At 38.5% G+C, this 22,740-nt stretch overlaps 1 protein-coding gene across 1 annotated transcript in view; it reads right to left on the bottom strand.

Annotated features, from left to right (window-relative positions):
• The window catches only part of DPP10 (dipeptidyl peptidase like 10), a 769,909-nt gene that overhangs the window by 585,884 nt on the left and 161,285 nt on the right, over nt 1-22,740 (bottom strand). The window lies entirely within an intron of this gene.

Below are 22,740 nucleotides of genomic sequence, written 5' to 3'. Positions count from 1 at the left end.
ATTAGAATCCTTCCTCTTCGGTGGCTCATTTAATTATTCAAAGGTGCATATATTATAAATGGCTATCTTATGAGGGGCAATCTTACTTCTCCAAGAGATAAACCAGCAGAGCTTTATGCCTGCGGTCCAAAATGTGGATGGCATTAAAATACATTGACTATAAACACTAGAATGATTGCCAAAATACTCTGCAAAATAATATGGAAATAAAGTGTGCCTATTTACATTTATCTTGCTACAATGGACCCTACAATGAGGATTCAAATATTAATATTCCTGAAGTACTATAGACTACTTTTTTAACTGGTAAAGGGGAAAAAAGATTAGTGATGGGGAAATAATTCAAAATCCCCCCTCAGTGCAGAGCAGTGCACATTAGTCAATGTAAAAAGTCCTCTTTTAACAGTTCTCCCACCACTCATAAAAATCAAGAGGATGTAGTAACTAGATTAAACAATCGCTTCCACAGCAATAGATAACAACATCTTCTCCCCGGGCAGCATGCATGATATTGGCAAGGAGGTATGACTGATAGAGAAGGAGAAACTTGAGCATCTTTTACTATATGCATAGTAAAGCTTTTCAATTTTCAGATCTGTGTTCCATTCTGTTGACTAGAAACATATGAGCATCATTCACCAAAGTAAAGCATAGACCACCTTGATTTGAAATACATGTCAGATTTTCTTTACAATAAAGTTTATAAAACACTAAGTTTCTTATTTCTTTCTCTCTACCCCAATCCACAATTTATTTTACTCCATTCCCAATAAAACCTTCTTTATTGAAATGATTTGGGGACAAATGAAGCAAAACATATAGGATTCAAGTTCACTATGTATACAACAAATGATCCAAGAAGCCCTCGTCTTTCTTTTAAAAACATAAGTAAAATATGATAGTAAACACTTGATGAACTATAAATGGGTTATTGTGACTCACAGTTTAAAGCACTGAAGTCAATTTTCACAGAGTGACAGTGGCACTCAATTCTGCCATAAACCCTTTGGACTTAAAAACTAGGTCCTAAATAAATGCTAGAAGAAACCATGCATAGGGGGTGTTTTCTTAACATTTTCCCCTTCTCAGCTCAGTAGATTTAGGTTTATCTTTCATTCTGATGAAACAAATCCAGCAGAAATCAATTTCACTCCTTTTTTTCTAAAATGGCTTACTCCACACCTCTTGTTCATGCTTATTAATGCTTACTGTTCAATACCTCTATCCCTCCTACATTTTGGTTAGGATTTCCATTTATAAACTTATTCCATATAAGCTGAGACAGTAGATTATCAAATTATTAGCATTAAAGTAACAACATTGAGCAGAGAAGGCAATGGCACCCCACTCCAGTACTCTTGCCTGGAAAATCCCATGGGTGGAGGAGCCTGGTAGGCTGCAGTCCATGAGGTCGCTAAGAGTCGGACACAATTGAGAGACTTCACCTTCACTTTTCACTTTCATGCATTGGAGAAGGCAATGACAACCACTCCAGTGTTCTTGCCTGGAGAATCCCAGGGACAGGGGAGCCGGGTGGGAGGCCGTCTATGGGGTCGCACAGAGTTGGACATGACTGAAGCGACTCAGCAGCAGCAGCAGCAACATTAAGACAAACAGTACAGTTTCCCTGGTTGCTCAGTGGTAAAGAATCGGCTTGCCAACGGAGGACACACGGGTTTGATCCCTGGTCCGTGAAAGTCCCACATACCACGGAGCAACTAAACTGCTGTGGCACCACTTCTGAGTCTGTCTCTAGGGCCCGTGCTCCACAACAAGAGAAGCCACTGCAATGAGAAGCCTGTGCATTACAACTAGAGAGCAGTCCCCACTCACCGCAACTAGAGAAAAACCTGTGCAGCAGCAAAGAAAGACCCAGAACAATCAAAAAAAAAAAAAAAAGACAAGTAATAGTTGTCCCAGACAAGAAACACTTTTCTGGAATGCAATATGACTGAAGGTTGATAGGCCAATTTCTTTGTTAGAATCTGTGTGATGTGATGAACAGTTATTCTCCATAAGAAGGTTCTACTTAAGACTACTCACAGAGCTTCCCAAGTGGCTTAGCGGTTAAGAATCCATCTGACAATGCAGGAGAGGCAAGTTCAATCCCTGGGTTGGGAAGATCCTCTGGATTAGAAAATGGTATCCCGCTCCAGTATTCTTGCCTGGACAGAGAAGCCTGCTGGGCTACACAGTCCATGAGGTTACAAGGAGTGTCACAACCAAGCTCACATGCACAGGTCAGTTAAGACTATTCAGAAGTAAGAGTGACAGATCAGAGATGCAATGCTCTATATATTAATAGAACCCGTGCATGTATGCTGGAGAAGGCAATGGCACCCCACTCCAGTACTCTTTCTTTCCTGTAAAATCCCATGGACGGAGGAGCCTGGTAGTCTGCAGTCCATGGGGTCACTAAGAGTCGGGCATGACTGAGCAACTTCACGTTCGTTTTTCACTTTCATGCATTGGAGACGGAAATGGCAACCCACTCCAGTGTTCTTGCCTGGAGACTCCCAGAGACAGTGGGCCCCCGTCTATGGGGTCGCACAGAGTCGGTCACAACTGAAGTGACTTAGTAGCAGCAGCAGCAGTGCATGAATGCATGCTAAGTCACTTCAGTCCCTGACTCTTTGCAACTCTATGGACTGTAGCCCACCACGCTGCTCTGTCCATGGGATCTCCAAGCAAGAATACTGGAGTGGGTTGTCATACTCTCCTCCAGGGGATCTACTCAACTCAGGGATCGAGCCCGCATCTCTTACTTCTCCAGCATTGGCAAGTAGGTTTTTTCCACTAGCATCACCTGGGAAGCCCCGAATAGAAGGCTAAGATGGGCAAAAAGTTGTGAAACAATCATCTCAGGAACTAAGACAATGAAAAAAGGGGCAACAAACAATAAGAAGTGAGTATCTTGGCCAAGAATCACAAGCACTGCCACATTAATTAACTCAAGGGGATTTGTAGGAAAAGGGAAAGAGAGTAACTGTAAGCAATTATAACTGACTGTTCAGTCCAATAAAGGAATCTTGAGAAGGAAATGTCAACCCACTCCAGTACTCTTGCCTGGAAAATCCCATGGACAGAGGAGCCTGGCAGGCTATAGTCCATGGGGTCGCAAAGAGTCAGACATGACTGAGTGACTTCACTTTAACTTTCAAAGAAATCAAGAAGAAATTGCAATTTTATATCTACTGATTCTGATTTTGATTCACTCGCTGAAACTGAAGGCAAATAACTAGAAAAATGACTTCAGAGTGAGTTTTTTGGTTTCAGAAAGTGATATAACTATAATGTCTACCAAACACAGTCTAACAGCAATAATAGATATTTTATGTGTTTGGGTACTGTACTGGACACTTTATAATCACAATCTCACAAAATCCTCACAATAAATAAGTAAAAGTACTATTATTTTGACAAATTTGCACATCAAAAAAAGGGATTTAGAGAGATCAATAACAATTACACTCACTGTTAATGAGTAGAATATCTCAAGGTCCAACCCATAAAAGTTTAAGTTCAGAAACCATGCTCACCCAATAATATGCTGTTCTAGAAGTAAGTATTTTTTGAATCAATCCATAAACCAATAAATCAAGGAATAATTTGAGCCTCTACATATTTGAAAAATTCAGTTTTATGAACACTCTTCTGAATTCTGCAATGCTTTCAAATAAATTCATATTTTCCCTAATGATATAGTAGAAAAAAAAACCATTTTAAAAATGGTAAAACATATTTGAGTAAAAAATATTTATCTAGTGTTCTTAAGAGATACACATAAGAATGTCAGGCTCCTCTAAAAATGACCCATCACTACCTAAGGCATTTTAAAGTCCCTGCTTAGGAAAGCAGACTTAATGAACTCTTACTCTCATTCCCTCATTTCATCCATCTTAAATTCATTACCACTCTAATATTTCTCAATCTTGGTTTCATTTACATCACTTTAACCCACAAAGCCTTTTAATGTCTCTATGTTATCTAAAGAATTAAGTGCAAAAGTGACAGTCTAGAATAACAATTGTCTAGAGCCAAGATGATGCTGTGAAAGTGCTGCACTCAATATGCCAGCAAGTTTGGAAAACTCAGCAGTGGACACAGGACTGGAAAAGGTCAGTTTTCATCCCAATCCCAGAGAAAGGCAATGCCAAAGAATGCTCAAACTACCACACAATTCATCTCACATGCTAGTAAAGCTCAAAATTCTCCAAGCCAGGCTTCAGCAGTACATGAACCGTGAACTTCCAGATGTTCAAGCTGGTTTTAGAAAAGGCAGAAGAACCAGAGATCAAATTGCCAACATCCACTGGATCATTGAAAAAGCTTGCCAAAGCCTTTGACTGTGTGGATCACAACAAATAGTGGAAAATTCTAGAGAGATGGGAATACCAGACCACCTGACCTGCCTCTTGAGAAACCTATATGCAAGTGAGGAAGCAACAGTGAGAACTGGACATGGAACAACAAACTGGTTTCAAATAGGAAAAGGAGTACGTCAAGGCTGTATATTGTCACCCTGCTTATTTAACTTCTATGCAGAGTACATCATGAGAAACACTGGGCAGGAAGAAGCACAAGCTGGAATCAAGATTGCCGGGAGAAATATCAATAACCTCAGATATGCAGATGATGCCACCCTTATGGAAGAAAGTGAAGAGGAACTAAAAAGCCTCTTGATGAAAGTGAAAGTGGAGAGTGAAAAAGTTGGCTTAAAGCTCAACATTCAGAAAATGAAGATCATGGCATCTGGTCCCATCACTTCATGGGAAATAAGATGGGGAAACAGTGGCTGACTTTATTTTTTGGAGCTCCAAAATCACTGCAGATGGTGATTGCAGCCATGAAATTAAAAGACACTCCTTGGAAGGAAAGTTATGACCAACCTAAATAGCATATTAAAAAGCAGAGACATTACTTTGCCAACAAAGGTCCATCTAGTCAAGGCTATGGTTTTTCCAGTGGTCATGTATGGATGTGAGAGTTGGACGGTGAAGAAAGCTGAGTGCTGAAGAACTGATGCTTTTGAACTGTGGTGTTGGAGAAGACTCTTGAGAGTCCCTTGGACTGCAAGGAGGTCCAAGCAGTCCATCCTAAAGGAGATCAGTCCTGGCTATTCACTGGAAGGACTGATGCTAAAGCTGAAACTCCAATACTTTGGCCGCCTCATGCAAAGAGTTGACTCATTGGAAAAGACCCTGATGCTGGGAGGGATTGGGGTCAGGAGGAGAAGGGGACGACAGAGGATGAGATGGCTGGATGGCATCACCAACTTGATGTATATGAGTCTGAGTGAACTCCGGGAGTTGGTGATAGACAGGGAGGCCTGGTGTGCTGCGATTTATGGGGTCTCAAACAGTCGGACATGACTGAGTGACTGAACTAAACTGAACTGAAAGCCAAGCACCAGTCTTCTCATCCAACTTGATCTTTTTTTGCGAAAGACTACCCTAACTGCTCAGGTTACCATTTCCAACATATGCTCAGTTACTTCAAATTTCCTATCACCTTCCCACTCCAAGTTTTTGTCCATCCAATTCCTTTCATTCTGTATCCAATTACAGACACTGTCAGTCATTCAACATCCCGCTCGAACATCTCTTCTCTTGGAAATTTCTTTTAATTACATAAGCCAGATAAAATTTTCCTTCCTAAAAAAAATTCCTAAAATACATTGTACCAAAAGGTTTGAGACCAACTCTGCTGCTTAATAGCTCTGATACTGCAAATTTGCTTCAACTTTTTATGAAGCCTTAGATTAAAAAAAAAAGTAATAACTGCAATAATGATAATTATTTCTACACATGACAGATATTAAATTATTCCAACAAAGGTCTTACTTCAATGTACAGTAAGTTCACACTAAGTGAACTGCTTAGATTGTTTTTACTCTGTACACTTGCACACACCACTCTTTCTTTCTTTTTCAATCTCAAATGCTCCTTTCTTTGAGAAGGCTTGCTTGATCACACTCTATAAAATAACATTCTATATCTCCTTCTATTCCTCAATTAACTTTATTTTTCTCCCTAGTATTATCATTTTTGGATATATAGTAGGTCAAGTTATATTAAATCATATATCTATAATATAATTTAAACTATTTAAATGTTTATTTTATCTGTCTATTCAGCTCTCCAGAATAGAAGCTTCATGATGTCAGTAACCTAGATCATCATGTTTTTCACTATATCCCTAGCATTTTGAACAGCATTTAGCACATATTAGGTGTGCCATAGATAAGAAATGAATGAATGGCTAAATGATAACAGTTCTGATAATAAGGATGATGATGGTGGTGATGGTAGTGATGGTAATGCTTAAAGTCATGGTTACACACTCATCATATCCTTGTCAAAGTTATCTCCTTAAATTAAGAATCACATCTTAGACAAATTTCTATTCCTTAGGTCACTTAAAAACTCTGGTCCTCTTAGTAGGTGCTTAGAAAACAGTAGCTCAATTAATTAGGAGGTGTAAATGATTCCTGAAATGGTACAGAGCTACCAAATAGAAAGGGTTGCCATTCCCTTCTTCAGGGGATCTTCCCATCCCAGTGATATTCTTTGACCCAGGGACTGAGCACGGATCTCCCACATTGCAGGCAGAATCTTTACTATCTGAGCCACCAGAGGAGCCCATATAGATACAGGGTCATAAATTAAATACATATTAAGAGTACTTTAATAAAACGGAGCTACTTGCTACAACAAATTTGACTGCAATTATTTTTAGCTTCATTTATCTGATGCCTGATCCCAAAATATAGTTGCCATTCTTCAGTTTATCTTCTTCTTTTACAATGTCAATAATTTCTACTATTGATAAAAGTGGTGCTAATTGGCTCTGTGTCTCAATGACTTCCTACCAGCCAATACCTGAAAACACCATGCCAGTCCCACAGGTCGGGTATGGTGATGGATAGCAAGCTGTGCTTGCAGCATGGTCATCTGGATGCTTTGGAAGCACCACAGAATCAATGTTGGGATATTTAGGATATTAAATTCCCAGGAGAGGTTTGAGAGTACAAGAACAAATATTTAATAACCCACTATATAGAGTTCGTCTGTAACTCAGTCATCTAGTGGATAGATGGGTCAGTTAGAACATGTGTGAACAATGCAAATAATACTAAGTGTTGTGATGGTCTAGAGAGGTTTTGAGCGGCAGGCCAAACTAAACTGGATCTATAACCTAACTATTTATGTTGTATTTACTGCCAATCAAATTTACCCTTTAGAGAACAGTTAAGTTTATACAGATGTCCATAGGTTATCTGAATCCAAATGCATTTTTAACTTGTTCAAGTACAAAGGAAAAAAGACTAGAAATCATAAGCAGAAATTATTGAAGATTTATATACATCATGCGAAATGCAGGGCTGGATGAAGCACAAGCTGGAATCAAGATTGTCGGGAGAAATATCAATAATCTCAGACACGCAGATGACACCATCCTTATGGCAGAAAGTGAAGAAGAACTAAAGGGCCTCTTGATGAAAGTGAAAGAGGACAGTGAAAAAGTTGGCTTAAAGTTCAACATTCAGAAAACTAAGATCATGGCATCCGGTCCCATCGTTTCATGGCAAACAGATGGGGAAATAATGGAAACAGTGACAGACTTTATTTGGGGCGGAGGGGCGGGGGGTGCCTCCAAAATCACTATAGATGGTGAATGTAGCCATGAAATTAAAAGATGCTAGCTAGCTCCTTGGGAGAAAAGTTATGACCAACCTAGACAGCATATTAATGAGCAGAGACATTAGTTTGCCAACAAAGGTCCATCTAGTCAAAGCTACAGTTTTCCCAGTAGTTATCTACGGATGTGTTAATTGGACTATAAGGAAAGCTGAGCGCCTAAGAATTGATCTGTAGAGTTGGAGAAGACTCTTCAGAGTCCCTTGGGCTGCAAGGAGATCCAACCAGTCCATCTTAAAGGAAATCAGTCCTGAATATTCATTGGATGGACTGATGCTGAAGCTGAAACTCCAATACATTAGCCACCTGATGAGAAGAACTGACTCATTTTAAAAGACCCTGATGCTGGGAAAGATTGAAGTCTGGAGGAGCAGGGGAAGGCAGAGGATGAGATGGTTGGATGGCATCACCAATGCGATGGACATGAGTTTGAGTAAACTCCGGGAGCTGGTGATGGACAGGGAGGCCTGGCTTGCTGCAGTCCACGGTGTCACTGAGAGTTGGACATGATTGAGCAACTAAACTGACTGATATATAATTTCTTTGTGCAAAGCAAAGAAAAAAAGCTAAACCAGCAAAACCAACTTTCTAAAAATTAAGAAAAAGGAATATAAATGTGTGGGTATGCTCAGTTGCCAAGTCGCTTCTGACCCTTTACTACCCCAGGGACTATAGCCTGCCAGACTCCTCTGTCCATTGGTTTTCCAAGCAAGAATACTGGAGTGGATTGCTATTTCCTTCTCCAGGTGATTTTTCTGACAGGGATCAAACGTGCATCTTCTGCATTAGCATGCAAATTATTTACCACTCATCCATCTGGGAAGTCCCAAAAGAATATAAATATATATAATAAATATGTCACTGACTCAGTGGACATGAGCTTGAGTAGGCTCCAGGAGTTGGTGATAATATTATTAATGAATATTAGTAATAAAAATATAACCATAGAAATTATTTTTCATACTTAATTTGTAATTTAATACTGATAATACTTACCACTTCTTAAAATTGCCCATTATGCTTGTAGACATTCACAAGTTTCTAATTTATCATTCTTCTCCAATTAAAAGACTCTATGTCACGTAAAGTGCATAGTTTTGGTAAATGACCACAAGTTATATATTTTTTCAAAATGATATATCTTACAGCTTTGTGTTCCAGTGTACATGAGGCAGTGTTGAGCTAGTGCTACTCATAGTGTGACCTACAGACCACAGCATCAATATAACCTGGAAATATTAGAAATACAAGGCAAGAGTCTTTATTGCTATTTGCTTTATTATTTTAAAAACATTCTCATTTGGCTTTATTTGTTTACCATTAATTTGTTTATAAAAGAAGTAGCAATTATCTCAATTGTAATTTGGCATTCATCACTCCCTGATAATTATGTTTATTTGTGACGCACTTCTATATGGATCACCATTAAATCAGAAACAAAACAAACATGACAGCTATCAGCAATGTATTTTTCAGTAATATTTTCACAATATCATGATTTATAGGTTTAGCACATCTTCTAAGATTCTAAACCTGTTTAGACTTCAAAACCACAAGTAAAACTGTAAAACATCAATCAAAAAAGCAAACAAACAAATCTGTATCAGCAAGATGGCAGACTAGGATGCCCCAGGCCTTCATGGAAACACCAAGTGAACAACAATGGACTGATGAAATTAGCATTATAGGAACTCTAAACCAGCTAAGGATCTGTAGCAATCAAGCCAATGTCCCACCATGAAAAAGCCATATTTAAAACGGCGGGATATGTCATGGCATGTCTGAATGCCCTATTTCCCTCACTAGCATAGTACAGTATGCTCAGGAAGAAGGGACTCAATTCCCAGTTCCTTTCTTCAGATAGAAGAAATGAGTGGGAGTTGTTTGAATGCTCCAGCCTATCTGTGTGCTACCTGAGGGACTGGTTTCTGTCTTGCCTGACAGAAGTAGCAGCAATAGCTTAGATATCATGTTGAAGGCATGGAAGGCCACAGAGGCTTCCATGGTGAGTGAAAACTGCAGGAGGTCTGTATACAAACAGAATTTGAGGAAAAGAGATTATCTGCTTAGAAATAAACTATAGTACTCAACACCTTAAGAAAAAGCTATGGTGAAACCCTTAGAGAAATCAAGACATTTTAAAAGAACCATGTATACTGGGAAGCTGTGGGAAGTGGGGAAGGGAAAATGTAGGGGCATGCACACACAGGTCTAGGGAAGACAAATGCAAAAAAAAAACCCTGAGAATATGTTGAGGTTTCCTGCTGAACTGATTAGAAAACATCTTCCTCTGCAAAAATCCAGTCTCTAATGACTGGAAGAAGTGGCTATTTATTTAAATGCCCAGTTTTAAACAAAAGAACACAGGCTTACAGAAAAAGAAAAAGGGAAACATGGTACAGTCAGAGAACAAAATATATCTCTAGAAATTAACTGTAAAATAACAAGTTCTGGACTTACTACAGAGAGACTTTAAAACAGCTACTAGAAATATGCTCTATGAGCAATAGCAATGGTTTTCTCAGCAGAAAATTTGCAGACCAGAAACAGTGGGATAATATATTTAAAGCACTAGAAGAAAAAGCTGTCAACCAGAAAGTTCTATGTCCAGCAACAACATTCTTTGAAAATGAGGGTAAAATTAAGACATCGCCAGATAAATAAAAGGTGAAAGATTTCAATGCCTCTAGACTTGCCCCACAAGAAAGGCTAAAGGGAGTCACTGAAGCTGAAACAAAAGGAATAATAATTTGAAGTCAGATGAAAACACAAAGCAACCCATAAGGGTAAATAAGACAAACACAAAAAATAGTATTACTGTAATTTGGGCTACTAATTCCACACTTTACCTTTTTATAGAACTTGAAGACTTCCCTGGAGACTCATGGTAAACAGTTCAGTTCAGTTCAGTTCAGTCACTCAGTTGTGTCCAACTCTTTGTGACCCCATGAATCATAGCACACCAAGCCTCCCTGTCCATCACCAATTCAAGGAGTCCACCCAAATGCATGTCCATTGAGTCGGTGATGCCATCCTGCCATCTCATCCTCTGTCATCCCCTTCTCCTCTTGCCCTCAATCTTTCCCAGTATCAGGGTCTTTTCCAATGAGTCAGCTCTTCACATCAGGTGGCTAAATACTGGAGTTTCAGCTTCAACATCAGTCCTTCCAATGAACACCCAGGACTGATTTCCTTTAGGATGGATTGGTTAGATCTCCTTCCAGTCCAAGGGACTCTCAAGAGTCTTCTCCAACACCACAGTTCAAAAGCATCAATTCTTCAGTGCTCAGCTTTCTTTATAGTCCAACTCCCACATCCATACTTGACCACTGGAAAAACTGTAGCCTTGACTAGACAGACCTTTGTAGGCAAAGTAATATCTCTGCTTTTCAATATGCTATCTAGATTGGTCATAACTTTCTTTCCAGGAGCAAGTGTCTTTTATTTCATGTCTGCAGTCACCATCCACAGTGATTTTGGAACCCAGAAAAAGAAAGTCAGCCACTGTTTCCACTGTTTCCCCATCTATTTCAATGAAGTGATGGGGCTGGATGTCATGATCTTAGTTTTCTGATGTTGAGCTTTACGCCAACTTTTTCACTCTCCTCTTTCACGTTCATCAAGAGGCTCTTTAGTTCTTTTTCACTTTCTGACAAAAGGGTGGCATCATCTGCATATCTGAGGTTATTGATATTTCTCCCAGCAATCTTGATTCCAGCTTGTGCTTCCTCCAGTCCAGTGTTTCTCATGATGCACTCTGCATATAAGTTAAATAAGTAGGGTGACAATATACAGCCTTGATGTAATGTACTTCTTTTCCTATTTGGAACCAGTCTGTTGTTCCATGTCCAGTTCTAACTGTTACTTCCTGACCTGAATACAGATTTCTCAAGGGGCAGGTCAAGTGGTCTGGTATTCCCATGTCTTTAATTCTCCACAGTTTATTGTGATCCACACAGTCAAAGGCTTTGGCATAGTCAATAAGCAGAAATAGATGTTTTTATGTAACTCTTTTGCCTTTTTGACAATCCAGCAGATGTTGGCAATTTGATCTCAGGTTCCTCTGCCTTTTCTAAAACCAGCTTGAATATCTAGAGTTTCATGGGTCACATATTGCTGAAGCCTGGCTTGGAGAATTTTAAGCATTACTTTACTAGTGTGTGAGATGAGTGCAATTGTGCATTTAGAGCATTCTTTGGCATTGCCTTTCTTTGGGATTGGAATGAAAACTGACTTTTTCCAGTCCTGTGGCCACTGCTGAGTTTTCCAAATTTGCTGGCATATTGAGTGCAGCACTTTCACAGCATTGTCTTTCAGGATTTGAAATAGCTCAACTGGAATTCCATCACCTCCACTGGCTTTGTTCATAGTGATGCTTCCTAAGGCCCACTTGACTTCACATCCACAATGTCTGGCTCTAGGAGAGGGATCACATTACCGTGATTATTTGGGTCATGAAGATCTTTTCTGTACAGTTCTTCTGTGTATTCTTGCCACCTCTTCTTAATATCTTCTGCTTCTGTTAGGTCCATACCATTTCTGTCCTTTATTGAGCCCATCTTTGCATGAAATGTTCCCTAGGTATCTCTAATTTTCTTGAACATAGCTCTAGTCTTTCCCATTCTATTGTTTTCCTCTATTTGTTTGCATTGATTGCTGAGGAAGGCTTTCTTATCTCTCCTTGCTATTCTTTGGAACTCTGCATTCAGATGCTTACATCTTTCCTTTTCTTCTTTGCTTTTTGCTTCCCTTCTTTTTCACAGCTATTTGTAAGGCCTCCCTGGACAGCCATTTTACTTTTTTGCATTTCTTTTCCTTGGGAAAGGTCTTGATCCCTGTCTCCTGTACAATGTCACGAACTTCCGTCCATAGTTCATCCGGCAGGCTGTCTATCAGATCTAGTCCCTTAAATCTATTCCTCACTTCAACTGTATAGTAATAAGGGATTTGATTTAGGTCATACCTGAATGGTCTAGTGGCTTTCCCTACTTCCTTCAATTTCAGTCTGAATTTGGCAATAAGGAGCTCATGATCTGAGCCACAGTCAGCTCCCAGTCTTGTTTTTGCTGACTCTATAGAGCTTCTCCATCTTGGCTGCAAAGAATATAACCAATCTGATTTCAATGTCGACCATCTGGTGATGTCCATGTGTAGACTCTTCTCTTGTGTTGTTGGAAGAGGGTGTTTGCCATGACCAGTGTGTTTTCTTGGCAGAGCTATATTGGCCTTTGCTCTATTGGCCTTCATTCCATATTTCAAGGCCAAATTTGCCTGTTACTCCAGGTATTTCTTGACTTCCTACTTTTACATTCCAGTCCCCTATAAAGAAAAGGACATCTTTTTTGGGTGTTAGTTCTAAAAGGTCTTGTAGGTCTTCACAGAACCATTCAACTTCAGCTTCTTCAGCGTTACTGGTCGGGACATAGACTTGGATTACCATGATACTGAATGGTTTGCCTTGGAAATGAACAGAGATTATTCTCTCATTTTTGAGATTGCATCCAAGTACTGCATTTTGGACTCTTTTGTTGACCATGATGGCTACTCCATTTCTTCTAAGGGATTCCTGCTCACAGTAGTAGATATAATGGTCATCTGAGTTAAATTCACCCATTCCAGTCCATCTTCATTCACTGATTCCTAAAATGTCAATGTTCACTCTTGTCATCTGTTTGACCACTTCCAATTTGCCTTGATTCATGGGCCTAACATTCCAGGTTCCTATGTAATATTGCTCTTTACAGCATTGAACCTTGCTTCTATAACCAGTCCCATTCACAACTGGGTGTTGTTTTTGCTTTGGCTCCATCCCTTCATTCTTTCTGGAGTTATCCACTGATCTCCAGTAGCATATTGGGCACCTACTGACCTGGGGAGTTCATCTTTCAGTGTCCTATCTTTTTGCCTTCTCATATTGTTCATGGGGTTCTCAAGGCAAAGATACTGAAGTGGTTTGCTATTCCCTTCTCCAGTGGACCACATTGTGTCAGACCTCTCCACCATGACCCGTCCGTCTTGGGTGGCTCCACAGCGCAGGTGGCTATGATGGCGCAGAGGCACGGTTGTGAGGAGATATCCCACGTCCAAGGTAAGGAGCAGCGGCTACATTTTGCTGTATCAGCCATGAAGAGATACCCGACATTCAAGGTAAGAGAAAACCAAGTAAGGTGGTAGGCACTGAGAGAGGGCATCAGAGGGCAGACAGACTGAAACCACAATCACATGGTAAAGAATCTGCCTGCAATAGAGGAGACCCAGGTTCAGTCCCTGGGTTGTGAAGATCCCCTGGAGAAGGAAATGGCAACCCACTCCAGTATTCTTGCTTGGAGAATCCCCATGGACAGAGGAGCCTGGCAGGCTAGAGTGCATGGGGTTGCAGAGTTAGACATGACTGACTAACGCACACACACATAGAATTTGAAAAACAAAAGCATAAAGATTGTCTGCATTAATTGACATGCAATATAAATTTGTAATTGTTATCGTTTATGTAAAGTAGGAAAGATGGAACTGTAAAAGAGTCATTTTGATATCTGTCTCTATTTGGGAAGTTATTGTTTAATGGGTATGGAGTTTCAGTTTGAGAAGACAAGAAAGTTCTAAAGATATATGTTAATATAGGCTGCACAATGGCATGAATGCACTTAATACCAGTTAGAGGGGCACCACTCATTACCACTGAGAGTAGTACACTTAAAAATTATAGTGGTACACTTAAAAATTATGTTTATGTTATGCATATTTTGCCACAGTTTTAGAAATGTACATGATAACAGCAGATATATTCAGTGACTTTAGAAAGTTTTAGTGTCCAAAGAAAGAAAACCACATAACTTTGCTGTAGGGCATCTAAGATCACTTGAAGGATGTAGGAATCACTGAATTGCTTGTAAGCAAGATTGAATATAGAAAAAGAAAAATGTTCATTTTCCTAGATTAAACTAAAAACTTAAAGCAACCCCAGAAAAACAAAACTCTAAAAGAACTCTTCCCTTGATCTGATAAAATTACTGTGAATTAGTCTGGAAAAATGATCATTTGAAGATAGACTGCTTTAAAAAAAAAAAAGAAAGAAAAAGAATAATCATGATGCATGCTGGATATTATATGTAATATAAACCTATACTAATAAAAAAACCTTATAAGAATAGAAACATTAATGAAAATTATATTTTAAAAAAATCCATGGACACACATATCAATAAATTGTTTAGACTTTGACCCCAATTTCTCATTATACCTTCTTTCTGTAAGAAGGCCAACTGGGGCTTCACATGACACCTAGAAGAGATGACTTCATGGTCTTTATAGTGCCAAATCAGTCAATTTTTCCATTATTTTACACAAATTCTCAGCAGTAACCTAAACCATTAACCAACACATCCTCCCAGGAAAGTCTTTCCTGTGACACCACACTCTCCAAATTTTTTATCCTCCATCACGAGCTACTTCTCCATTTTCTTTACTAGTTTTTTCTTAGACTTAACTTTAAACTCTGGAGCTCCCCCAGGCTTGGCTCAGGCCCACTTTTTTCTGCTATATGAACACAATTTCTAGCAAAAGCATTTAATGGCATTTTATACCATTCAAATATTTTTAATTTTGTACATTAAATATTTAAAATGAATGTATGGACAAGCTTATTAAAAAATTGATCTCTAAGAAAAAAGGTAGCTAAAGGCATCACATATCCTTCAGGCAGCCTAGCTTTGCCCTCTATATGTATAACATCTTTTCATGTATCATTGTTACTTCCCTCATAGCTCAGTTGGTAAAGAATCCGCCTGCAGTGCAGGAGATTGTGGTTCCATTCCTGGGTTGGGAAGATTCACTATAGAAGGGGTAGGCTACCCACTCCAGCATTCTTGGGCTTCCCTTGTGGCTCAGCTGGTATAGAATCAACCTGCAATGCAGGAGACCTGGGTTTGACTCCTGGGTTGGGAAGATCTCCTAGAAAAGGGAAAGGCTACCCACTGCAGTATTCTAGCCTGGAGAATTCCATGGACTGTTTAGTCCATGGAGTCACAAAGAGTTGGACACAACTGAGTGACTTTCACTTTCACACGTATCACCATCACTTGTCACTTGAAGGACTTACTGCTTCTCAGATTTATGCCATTCACATATGCAGTTTTACACAACTTGTTTTTCTACTTTTCCCATGAGAATTCCACATTAGGTAAAATACTGATTTTGATCAAAGGATTTACATCTCTCAAAACTGAGTTTCTTATTAGGTTATTTACATTTACCTAGTTAGAAAGTTCCTTAGCCCTAAGTGCAGTCCATGAACCAGCAGAGTCTAAAGTTGACCTTTAGATGCTGCTGAACATCATCTGAAAGCATGCCTGAGATAAAAAGTATTTAGCCTAATTCTGGACCTGCTGAATCTCCATGGAAGGCCCAGTCCAACAATGTCTTTTAAAAAGCTGTCCTAGTGATTCTGCTGTTTGCTAAAATTAGATAAACATCCCTGAGTTCAGTGCTACTCAAAGAATGGCAGTGTCACTCTGAGATAGTATAAATGCAAATTATTCAGCTCCATCACAGACTTACTGAGTTTCTGGCTCCTGAATAATCTTTGTTTTAACCAGCTTCCAGAAGATTCTTGTGCACCATAAAGGCTGAGAATCTCAACTATAGAGATTAAGTCCTAGCAATACAGTTCTGAAACTATTAAAATGATGTAACTCAACCTCAGTGAAGTTTGGTGAATACATTATTGGTTAGCAGCTTTGGCCTCAGTATATCTTGATTTTAAATTCCAATTCTATAATTACAAGTTCTATTAACATATATGATTGACCTAATATTTATAATTATGAATCCAACAGATAGTGCCTAAGACATAATGGTCACTTTTATTATCTTCTTCCTACCAAATCTTGTTTCAATCTCAATTGAGTTCCACCTCATCTGCAAGTGAGACCATTACATTCTCATCTTTGCATCCCCTACTGGTATGGCACATAGTAAGTATTCACAAACTATTTGAACTGACTATGCTCAGCTTTACGCTTTAAGAGCAAAGAATAAGGTCTTTAATCTCCAGGGAGTCATCCCAGCCATTTGAGAACTAGGAGATGAACTAGCTATCTGTCTCTGTAATCTAAAGAGAAAAGACACCCCAGGAGAGTAGTTGTTGGCTCATCTCAGGAAATGTATGTTTGTGGTTTAAAGACCACTAAAAGAATCTCAGTGATCTACAAACTGGGATCAACAGTGCTAAAGTTCTGGGATTCATTAGTCAGCATGAGTAGCTAACAAGGCAGACAATCATCTTTGAGTGTGATTTCAGCTGAGAAGGCTGCAAACATCATCTTTTATTAAGTTTTCCCAAAGTTCCAATATTTTAGCAAACTATCCTCTTGCATATGAGGATGGCAATAAAGCTAGTCATTTATCATTGTATCTGTGATGCCCAGCACAATTTTTGATACATGGTGGACCTACCCACATTCACTGCTATTATGAATGTAATAGACTAAGAAACTATTTGGGGGATGTGGGACAATATTTTTACTCTATCTTGCAGTTACTTTTAGAGTTTCAAATCTTAATTTTCAGTCCTATTATATCAATAGATTTAAAACTACTTTTATATCAAAGTGTGATATAAAACTAACAACAACAGATTATCCATGTTTAATGTGGAGTATTTGTCATAGAGAGAGACAAAAGAGTAAAATCTAGCAACCTGGTCTACCCACTTTACCTGTGTGACTCATGCTTAGCTTAGCTTAGCTTTCATTTTCTTAGACATCAGACAGAAATAGCAGCCTATGTCCAAATAATGCCACTGGACACTGTCTAATGCAGCCAGTACTTCCCAAAAATCATCTCCATTTTTCCATCTCCTAGATAAAACAGCTTTGCTTTGCCACATATACAAAAGAAGTGACATTACCAATTTGCTTATGATATCTGAGAGCCTTGAAAGAAATCATGCAGGTGAAAATTATTCATAAACTGTTTGCGCTGTATTAAATTTTGTAACCACCTCTAATTTAAATTTTAAAATTGTATGTAATTGTTCATGAGTATTAACTGTCATTGAATCAGGAAAAGCAGTTCCTTTGAAACAGACAGTTTTATAAAACTTTTGTAAAGTCTTAATGAGCACATACATTTTTGAAGTTTCAGTCTATTGCAAGGACAGATGTCAGCTTATATTGGATGATGGATGGAAAGAGAAAGAAAGGTAGGAAGGAAGGGAGGATTATGAGGAATTCAGATGAGTTTATTACCTTCAAATAAGTGACAATCTGCCAATCTAGTTGGGGAGATCAACAGATTATTAAATAATAGAAGAAAATAACACAAAATATTCTTAAAAAATTAATACTGCAGTGTAAGAAGCTGAACTTGATAGGAATCCAGAGAGGAGACCGCCTCCGCAATGGTGTTAAATATTAGGTATACTAAAGACCAAATCTATTTTGACCCTTTCCCAGCTTAAGAAGACTTGGATCAGGAGGAGCTTATAGGTGAAAGACAGAAAAATTTCACCTCAGGCTGAGGGAGAACCTATTCATTGTTAACTCTTGGGTTGAACACGGTGTAGTTAATCGGCTTCCTTTTCTAGTGGTTAGTTAAAGGTTGCTATTGTCCAAGAGTCAAATAAGATTCCAAACAAAGCTTAAGAAAATAGCACCACTGGCAAAGCCAGACTGCTTGAAAAGAACAAGTGGTGCTGTAGCTAAAAGCCAAGTTCAAAGCCAGCATTATTAATTTGCTCTATATAACACAGCTGACCTTTAGCTGCTGCTGAGCATCTGGGGACAAATCTGGCAATTCACCAGATTTCCTTATTTGAACTGGACTTCTATATCACTAGCACCAAATTACCAGCCAAAAATCTTCCCAGTAAGTCTGTCTGCATTGTGTGGAATCTGGAAATCGCTGCCTTCCTCAGGAACAAGTGTCACTTCTCAGTTAGGCACACAACGGGGAGAGTCAGTGGTAAGGAAGAATTCTCTTTCAGTAGAAAATCCTTTGGGGTCCTCATGTGTGTGCTCTGGTGCTCAGACATGTCCTACTGTTTGAGACCCCATGGACTGTAGCTTGCCAGATTCCTCTGTCCAGAGGATTTTCCAGGCAAGAATACTGGAGTGGGTTGCCATTTCATTCTACAAGGGATGTTTCCAGCTCAGGGATTGAACTCACATCTCTGTGTCTCCTGCATTGGCAGATGAATTCTTTACCTCTGCAGGATTCTCAGCAGTAGAAAATAATTGAATAGTTGAAATAGATATAGACACATTCAACACTGCTCATAACTTGATTTTTTCACACATTTATTTATTATCTATTATTTTTAACCCTGAAAAAGTGTAATGAACTTTGAAAATTAAGCATTTTATTGTTAAAATTTTCAATTCTGCCCTTTAAATGGCAAAAATGGAGGTATAGCCATTTTTTTTCCCCCAAACTGAAACACAGAATTTGTCTAGGAAAAAATCTTTCTAATTCTTCCTTCACATGTAGAAATTTAATATCATAAAAAGGCAGTTACAGCTAGAATACCAATTTTACAACTGTTTCTTGAAAAAAAGAACAGAAATCAGGGAAATAGAGCAGAACAGGAACTAAATGTGCTTTTAATTAGTTTCATTGCTTTTGCCATTAAAATGTTAATAAGTATCACACAGGTATTTTTAAAGGAAAGAAATAAATTATATTTTCACTATGTTAACATTCTTGTCCTTCTTTTAATTGGAAATGTTAAGAATATGTGTTTATTTCAACTTCTCTATTGCCCTGTGATGGTTATGACCAATTCTAACACATATATACTCTACGTACACATCATGCAATGAAGAAATAAGAAATTAACAAAGATGTGGACCTTTTAGTTAAATCTGCAGTAATGTGGTATCCTGGATATTTTTCAGAAACCCCGTGGAGCAAGAATAATTAAATAAATCCAAGGTAAATTACACTTCATCTACATAAGTATGCATCATGCATCATTTGTGCTCTGCTTAAATGAGGACTTCTCTGGCTGAAATTTGTGTGCGGATGAGTAAGGCAATTACTTGCCTCAAAGCCAGTCAATGTTTCTATTCATGTGCTGAAGAGAGTCTTTTTTTCCCCTGGTCTGTGAATACAGTAGTCAGTATCTGCAGCCTTCAACAGAATGTCCCCTCAGTACTCTAGTTATAAACTGACCATCCCCCAATCTCTTTCAAAAGAAGTTTGCTCTAAATGTTCATTTTGCCAGAATTACTGGAGAGTTTAAATCTAAATTTGATATTTTTTTAAGTTTTGTATGTCATATTTTCATTCTCCAAGAGATATAAAGGGCTTTTCCTGGTGGCTCAGGTGATAAAAAAAATTTCCCTGCAATGCAGAGGACCCAGGTTTGATCCCTGGGTTGGGAAGATCCCCTGGAGAAGGGAATGGCTACTCACCCCGGTATTCTTGCCTGGACAATTCCATGGACAGGAGCCCTATGGTCTACAGTCCATGGGGTCACAAATTCAATCAGCTTTAAGTCTGTGTTGGGGAAGAAATGGGCAGTGACAACCCACCTACCAGGAAAAGATAACCAACTTCCTGTCTGTCCCTCTGGAAAACCATCACTGCTTTGGCCACATGACAGACATTATCAACTCAATTTCTTGTGATATTTATTAGCATAAAAAAAAGCATTCTGGGAATTTGAGGGTGCTTAATAGATGTCTCAAACCAATCATAAAATATTGAGTTCTCTCCTCATAAAATACGTTGACGTAAGGATTCTAAGTTACTAGTCACAAGTAATAAGCTTACCAAAAGAGACCCATGTCATTGCTCATTTTGTTAAGTTTTTTATAAGAGATTTTTGTATATAAATTTAAGAACAGTTATTCAAAGAAGAAATGCTGTAAGTACCATTTTGGAGGCTCTCTTCCTCAAAAAAGCAACAAACTAATGGGGATAGGGCAGAGAAAATAACTCTCCCAGATTTAAATTTGCAAAACCTAATACAAAATATATGGGCTTCCCTGGTGGCTTAGTGGTAAAGAATCTGCCTGACAATGCAGGAGACACAGGTTTGATTCCTGGGTCAGGACGATCCCCTGAAGAAGGAAATGGAGACCCACTCCAGTATTCTTGCCTGGGAAATTCCATGGACAGAGGAACCTAGTGGGCTATAGTCCATGGGATCCAAGAGAGTCAGACATGACTTAGCAACTAAACAGCAACAACAATCCAAAATATATACAATTTACCTACTAGCATACAAACTCCAGGGATCTTGTTTCTTTTTTCACTGTATCCACAGTACTAACTTAAGAGCCCGATGCACAGTAAAACTTCAACCTATATTTGGTAAATAAACAATTAAATCTCTAAAATTAGAAGCATGTTTTTTTTTCCAGAGATCATCCTCCTGGTTGCTGTATGCTCACCCATAGTGATGGCCTTGTTGGTCTCTCTAGAATGATCCATTGATGCCCCAGGTTTGCATGAGGCCCCCTACCATGTTGGCACTTTGGCTTACCCTGATGGTAGCACTTATTAAATTGCATCTGATGGTCTAGTTTTATATGAATGTCTCTTCCACTAGACTATTTTCTTTAATCAACAAATATTTATTGAATGGGGGTAGGGTGGATGATTTGCTTAGAATCCACACTACTAGTGGTTTTGAGGGTCTTCCTTTTCAGAAAATGCATATATCTTTTCCCCCAAATTTACTGAAATATAATTGACACATAATGTATAAAATTTAGGTATACCAAGCACTAATTTGATACACTTATGTATTGTGAACAATTGCCACAGGAGCACTGATTAACACTTTGGTCACCTCATAAAATTAACATTTCTTTTTTGTAAGAACATTTAAAATCTACTCTCTTAGTAATTTTAAAGTCCAATATACTATTGTTAACTCTAAGTTATTCATCTTATAACTGGAAGTTTATTCTCTGACCACCATTGCTCCATTTCCTCCACCCTCCCCCTGGTAACTACTCTTATTTCTATAAGTTTGACTTGTTTAGATTTCATATATAAGTGATATCATATATTATTTGCCTTTCTCTCCCTGACTTATCTCAGGTAGCATAGACCTCAAGGTCTATCCATGTTGTCAAAAATGGCAGGATTTCCTCCTTTCTCAATGCTGAAAAATATTCCATTGTATGTACATAACTATGCCCATCATCTTTATCCATTCATCCATGGATGGACACTGGTTGTATCCATATCTTAGCTAATGAGATTAATGCTTCAGTGAATATCTGCTTGAGATCCTGATTTAATGTTCTTTCACATATTCCCAGAAGTGGGATTGCTGAATCCTACAATATTTCTGTTTCACACTTTTTGATGAATCCCCATACTGTTTTCCATAGTGGCTGTACTAATTTATTCCCGCCAAAAGTGCACAAGGGTTCCCATTTCTGTACATCCTCATCAACACTTGTTATCTCTTGTCTTTTTTGATATCATACTGATAGGTGTAAAACAATATCCCAATTTGATTTTCACTTCTGTTCTCCTAATGATTAGGGATGTTGAGCATGTTTTCCTGTACCTGTTAGCCATTTGTATGTTTCCTTTGAAAAACTGTCTATTCAGGTCCACTATCCACTATTCAATCAGATTTTGGGTGTTTTTTGTTTTGGTTTTGGTTTTGCTATAGAGTTGTATGAGTTTCTTACATATTTGGAATATTAATTCTTTATAAGATATAAGATTTGCAGATAATTTGTCCCAAGGAAAAATATGTTTTCTTTATTATAGTTTTCCATGGTAAAAAATTCCTTATCTGGTTTCCTCAATTTGGCTGTTAAAAGGAAGATAAAGGATATCAAAAAAAAAAGTACTTGATCAAAGCCAGGGCTTGCTCCTTCATCACAAACAGAGATTTACAGATGTCTGTACTGATTCAGACTCGATGATTAAACATGAACTTTCATAAGATCACCCAGGATATATGAATCCAGCATAACTGTCCTTCTCCTCACCTTCTTTTTCTCTCCTTTTAAAAGATCGCTTCTAAATCTCCATTCGACCTCTCTCCTCTTACTAGATGCATTACTCT

This window comes from Ovis canadensis, chromosome 2 (genome assembly GCF_042477335.2).
Source record: "Ovis canadensis isolate MfBH-ARS-UI-01 breed Bighorn chromosome 2, ARS-UI_OviCan_v2, whole genome shotgun sequence".
Classification (NCBI taxonomy): Eukaryota; Metazoa; Chordata; class Mammalia; order Artiodactyla; family Bovidae; genus Ovis; species Ovis canadensis.
The sequence above is the reverse complement of the archived record's forward strand: the minus strand, read 5'-3'. Positions and strand labels throughout refer to the sequence as shown.